We start from the raw sequence: 6,714 nt of genomic DNA on the forward strand, positions 1-6,714 counted from the left end.
CTCCCTCTCTCCCGCGTCCTCATCCTCTCCCCGGAACCCTCTCCCCCCCTCCTCTGTTCTCCTCACCGAGCGGAGCCCGTCGCCGCCGCTCGCCATAACCACGGCCACCGGGCCTCCCTCGCTCCCCCGACTAGCCCAGAGGCTCCGCCTCGACCCCCTCTTCCCTCTCCACCGACCCACGGCCCTCCGGAAGCCCTGCAACGCCGCCACCATCGCCGTTCCGTCGCCGGCCACCGAAGCTCACCGCTGGCGATTCGCCGCCTCCGACGCCTCCCCGAGCTCCCCGAGGCCACTGTCGCAACCCCTGTGAGCTCCGCCACCGTTTCCCCCTCTTTCCCTCTTTGTTTGGTTGCCGTAGCCGTCGCCCCCTTGATGACCGAAACCCGCCGCCGTCTGTGATCGCCGCCGACGTGCCTCCGGCCACCTAGTGGCCCGGCTGTCGTGCTCAGCTTCCTCCCCGCGCTGCCTGGAACACGTAGGTGCCCCGCACGAGCCTCCTCGGCCACCGTAGCGTCAACCCCGAGCTCGCCCGAGCTCCGGCGACCGCCACGCTCGACGCCGGTGACGACTCCGGCCATCTTAGGCCCAGCCGCTGCCACTACTCGACGCGGACAAGCGCCCGCGTCACGTAGACGCTCTCCGCCGGCCATTTGGTCGCCGGAGGAGGAAACCCGCACCCCTCCGCCGTCTCTGGCTCCGCCAGCGACGAGTCGCGGGTCAACTCCGGCGAGTTGACCCAGGTTTGACCTTCCCCGTGTGTCACTGACGTGTGGGCCACCCCCCCTGACATTTTAGTTAGTATTAGTTTAACACTAATTAACCTAGGTTAGTTAGCTGATTAGTCGCTGACCAGTGGGCCCCGGCCCCACAAACAGTTTAGTTAGAATTAACTTAAGGCTAATTAACTTGGTTAATTAGTTGTGTCACTGACCAGTGGACCCCACTGGTCAGGTTTGACCTGAATCTGCCCCGTTGACCTGATGACGTCAAGGTGATGTCATGCTGATGCATTAAATGATTTTCTGGATTTAAAATAAATCAGAAAATCCAGAAAATTGTATAAACTTCTAAAATTCATAGAAAATTAACCGTCACTCCAAATTAAATAAATTATATATGAAAAATTATCAGAAAAATTCAAGGAATCCATCTGTACCATTTTCATGCTTGTTAGAACAACTTATAGGTGCTGTTTAGCACAAATCAATTAAATGGCATTTGAATAATCACATATGGAGTTTGAATTTGAATCTTGTATTCAAACCAACTTCATTTAATCTGTTGCTAGTTGCATTAGCCCAAAACACATTCATTTTGCCATGTCATGATCATGCATCATATTGTGCATTGCATTGATTGTGTTCCCTTCTGTGTTGCCGGTATTTGTCCCCTCTCGATAGACGTGATACCGATGATGCGATCGTTGACACTGATGAAGACTCAATGCTATCTTCAGGAGTGCCAGGCAAGCAAAACCCCCTTGTTCATTCTGATACAATCCTACTCTCTCGCTCCTGCTCTCTTTTAATGCATTAGGACAACACCGATTCATCTGTTACTTGCTGCGGTAGCTGAACCCCTTTATCCTCTGCATGACCTGTCATTGCCACAGTAAATAGATGAAACCCACTAGCATGAGTAGGAGTTGTTTGAGCCCTGTTGTGCCTACTCATTCATGCTTGTTTGTCATGCCTGCTACTGCTTAGCGTTGAGTCAGGTCTGATTCATCGGGGATGAATCAGAGGTGTGTGAACATGTCCTACTGTGTGTGAGCTAAGTGTGTGAATACGATTTGGTAAAGGTAGCGGTGAGAGGCCATGTAGGAGTACATGGTGGGTTGTCTCATTGCAGCCGTCCTCAGGAACTGAGTTCTGTGTTTGTGATCCATGATTCAGCTACTACCACGCATTGGGCCCGAAACCAATGGACCCTCTCGGCTTCTTGATCACCCTTGTCCTCTGTCCAGGAGTTGCAAGTAGTTTCTGGTGTTTGTAGTATGCTGGAGGCCGTGCGCAGCGCTGACCGTAGGGGTGGGCTGTGATGCGGTAGGCACGTGGCACGGTGTATCCGGGCGCCCGTTTGGTGTCTCGGGAACCCTGTTCACATTGTTTGGGGCTGTGAGCGAAACTCCGGCCGGATCTCCTCATGGATGGAACCCGAATAGGCGATAAACCTGGATTAGAGACTTGAGTGTTTAGGCAGGCCGTGGCCGACACCCACGTTGGGCTTCCGCTTGAAGGTTGCCGAGTACATGTCGTGTAAACGACGGTAAGTGGTGAGAGCGTGTGTGAAGAAGTACACCCCTGCAGGGTTAATATGATCTATTCGAATAGCCGTGTCCGCGGAAAAGGACTTCTGGGTTGCTTATATCAGTTCATAGACAAGTGAAAGTGGATACTCTAAAATATGCAAGATAAGCGTGAGTGCTATGGATGGCGTTCTCGTAGGGAGACGGGAGCGGATCCATAGTGGTGTATTGATATGGTGAATATGTGGACTCGTGTGCGCCACCTCAAAAGAGTCGCTTGCAGTCGTAGTTTAGGATAGCCACCGAGTCAAAGCTGGCTTGCTGCAGTTAAACCCCACCACCCCTTTGTTGATAATGATGCATATGTAGTTAGTTCTGATGTAAGTCTTGCTGGGTACATTTGTACTCACGTTTGCCTATTTTATGTTTTTGCAGAGAGACTTCAGTCTCACTAGTAGTTCCGCTTGGACTTCGACGTTTAGCTTGTTACCTCAGCTACGATCTTGTGCCCTCGGCAGGATCTGATCGATAGTCAGGCTTCTCAGCCTTTTTCATTTATAGTGGTCTGTACTCAGACATGATAGCTTCCGCTTGTGCTTTGACTTGTATACTCTGAATGTTGGGTCATGAGACCTATTTTGTAATATCTCGCTCCTCGGAGCCTAATGAATAAATTACTTGAGTCATAGAGTCATGTTGTGATGCCATGTTGTATTTGCACATATCGAGCATATTGTGTGTATGTTATTGAAATGCTTGGTATGTGTGGGATCTGACTATCTAGTTGTTTATCTTTAGTAGCCTCTCTTACCGGGAAATGTCTCCTAGTGTTTCCACCGAGCCATGGTAGCTTGTTACTGCTCCGGAGCACTTAGGCTGGCCGGCATGTGTCCTTCTTCGTTCCTATGTCTGTCCCTTCGGGGAAATGTCACGCGATGAATACCGGAGTCCTGTTAGCCCGCTACAGCCCGGTTCACCGGAGTCCTGCTAGCCCAGTGCTACAGCCTGGATTCACTCGCTGATGACCGACACGTTCGATGCTGGGTCATGGATGCCTGTCCCTGTAAGTTTGTGCCACTTTGGGTTTACGACTAGCCATGTCAGCCCGGGCTCCTTATCATATGGATGCTAGCGACACTGTCATATACGTGTGCCAAAAGGCGCAAACGGTCCCGGGCAAAGGTAAGGCGACACCCGTGGGAATACCGTGCGTGAGGCCGCAAAGTGATATGAGGTGTTACATGCTAGATCGATGTGGCATGGAGTCGGGGTCCTGACAGCGTTGGTATCAGAGCTTGACTGCCTGTAGGTTACCAAGCCAAACTGGTCGAAGTTGAGTCTAGAAATTCTTTAGTTATATAAGGGAATTGATTGTGGGATGGAACGTAAGGCTGTTTTTACTCCTTATACCTCATGGCCTTCTGATCTGAGTCATCATCTTCTCTTCTACGGGGATTAAGAACTAGGCTATCTCTTCTTTCTATCAGGATCACGTGTTACTAATCAGTGGACTTATAAGATTGTTGGATTTAAGTCTCAGTTCAGTTCCTACTATCTTCCGCATGTTAATTGTTGATCTCGAAACCTTGATATTGTGCTTCTGAGTGGTTATGCCACCATTTTTGTGAATGTCTCAAATCTTTTCTGAGCATTTACAGCCGTTATGCTGTCCGAGTCATCCCAGGTTTCTAAGTAGTCTGATGCATTTGCAAATCCTTTCTTCCCGTTTCAATGTTCCCATGGGCCAGATTAACCACACTAATCAGTGAGTTGAGGTACTCCGTTACCTTGACATATATGTTGGAGATATTATTATGACCCTAGGTGTCTTAGAGGATCATCTAGTAATTTAGCCATGATTTGTGTTCCCAGTGTGATGATTCTGGCCATCATTCTCGAAAGCATCCTGTGATGCTACTTAGTAATAGGTATTCTGTTCCTGGGTTCTTGAACCCGAGATTCACTCTACCTACTTCATGTTGATAGTAATTGCTAGTGCCTTTAGGATATTAGTAACCTTTGCGATAGTCCTTGAAGTCCGTGGTATCTTCTTCTTCCAAATACCATGAACTACTTATGGCAGAAGTTCCTCGTTGAACTGAAATATCACAACAGGATTATTCTTGATGAGTTCTCCATTATATATTGTGGCTCTGCCAGTTCTACCTTTCTGCATGGGTTATCCGGAAGAAATATGTTGAACTTCATTCGACATGCTAATCCATGCATCCACAACTCAGAAAATCATATGTTCTTTTGAGTTGTTCTCTTTAGTTGCATTCTGACCTTCGTCTATCAATTGATAGTCAAGAGTATGCGTGCGTTCGTTTGTCGATGCCTATTACTCTTGTGGCCCGTCAAGCCATTCCGTCCTGAATGACTAGGAGAAACAAACTCCAGTACCTCATCCATATCTAGGATTGGGTCAAAGCAATTGTATTCCGCAGATCAAAATGCCAATCCAGCTTCTGGTTTGTTCTACCTTGAAGTATTACCATCTTTATATCAGGAATATCATGGGAATTGCACACCATCTTATGAATTCTTGACGCAGTAATACTTCTGATCATCATTGATAATTTCTCGGTTTCCGTGTTATTGTAACCGGAATGCCGACAAATGAATCATGGCGTGTGAAATCAATACTTCTAGCAACTCCGTTGCTTGGTAGCTAAAGGATAATAATTTTATCCTTAGTATGTTGGTTATTGAATCACCATTCTAAGATTGATCGTGCTACCTAGTCCTTATTTCCTGGTGCACTCTTTGATTGATGGGTTAGGATTTGTCAAGTCCTCGCTCATTTGATCATATCATCTTGCCCTGAAAAGCAAGATTGTTCTCGAGCTTAGTAACATATCGGTGGTTCGTGATTTTCCGAAGATCTTCTCGGAAGTACTACCAGGTTGTCACCTGACTGCTATGTTGAGCTCGTGATCAAGTTGGTTTATTGTAAACCACCCTTTCTCCAAGAATCCGTGTTGGATACCCCTGAGCTAGTTGGTTAAGCTAAACGACAACTTGGAGAGTTGGAAGATAAAAGCTTGCCTGACTTAGTTCGTTCCAAAGGGATATTCTTGTGTAGTGTGTGTTGAAAGAAGATGATATCTTCATCGATTGGTCCCTGTGATCAGTTGCTGGACCTATTGTCTTATCAATCCCTTGATTTGAGTGTGGGCTATCGTCAAATCAAATCAGTACCAATGATGCTCGTAATGTTTTCCTACTCGTGGTTGATCCCTCGAGCATACACCATTACATCTTTGGTCTGACCAATGCTATCACCGTGTTCACATGATGGTGGAAGTCCAGTGATATGGAAATTCCGATGAGTTGCTGTTGAGCCCATCAGTAGCATTTTGTCTGCCCCCATGAATCATGTTGAACATCAACCTAGTGTTGGAAACTTGTGTAAGCATTTCTTCGTGTTTCGCTCATGAAGCATATGTTTGGATGAAAGTAGTGACTTTCCCTAATTCATGTGCATATGATGCAAGTTGCCGCCATGAATTCGAGGAAGATTGTTTTGCTTCCTTGGAATCATCCCAAATCAGTCATGCACACGTGCGAAGTATTCTGTGGTCTTGAGACTTGCAACCTTCATTCCATATGTGTCCCGAGCACACCAAGCCACTGATTGATTTGTTCAAGGAGAAGAAGTTCCTTCATAAGAGCTAATCATATGACTTATGCAAGGACTTCGTTATCCACGGTGATGGTTCCCAACCAGAACTCGTAGTGTTTTATTGTAAGACTACCACGTGGTCATGCTTGTCTGGGACAACGTGTTCACATGTTTGTAGCAGAACCAGCTCATGCTTTGGAGCTTACTATCGTAGTTCATTCCCCGAGAATCTCGCAACGTCATCTCGTCGATTTGTGTTGCAAACTTTCGTTTTCTTCCTAGACTCGATGAGTCTGGAATATCCTAACACCAACCAGATCTGAATCTCAGGCAGATATGATGGTTGGAACATTTTCCAAGAACTATAATATTGGTCCCTCGATAACTGGTAAAGTGGATGTCGTGGCCAACACACCCAACCGGAAGACCTATTATTATAATATCTTGATTGAGGAAGTTGGCCACCTCCCCATAGGGATTTCGTAGGATTACTCCCTAGTTGCCCCTATGGATTTCTGTGTTCCGAAGTCCGACCTTTTTACTTGATGTTCTAGATATCAAACCATATCTATGAATGGGTTACACTAGCACATCAAGGAGAACATTAGAAGCGGAGTGCTAAATGTCTCTCGGTCGATCATCCAGATTTTATTTCCTTGGCCCCGCCAAGGGTGAAATCTGAGAAGGTGTTATCTTCCTTTGCATCTGCATCCTCCATCACCATTCATCATGGTAGTAAGTTGTGTTACCGGACCCTTGACACGGATGTTGGTAAAACCTTGATGATTATGGAATTGCTCAAGTTCTTGAGAGCACGCGCAAGTGCTAGGTTTGATCGTCG

This window comes from Triticum dicoccoides, chromosome 2B (genome assembly GCF_002162155.2).
Source record: "Triticum dicoccoides isolate Atlit2015 ecotype Zavitan chromosome 2B, WEW_v2.0, whole genome shotgun sequence".
NCBI lineage: Eukaryota > Viridiplantae > Streptophyta > Magnoliopsida > Poales > Poaceae > Triticum > Triticum dicoccoides.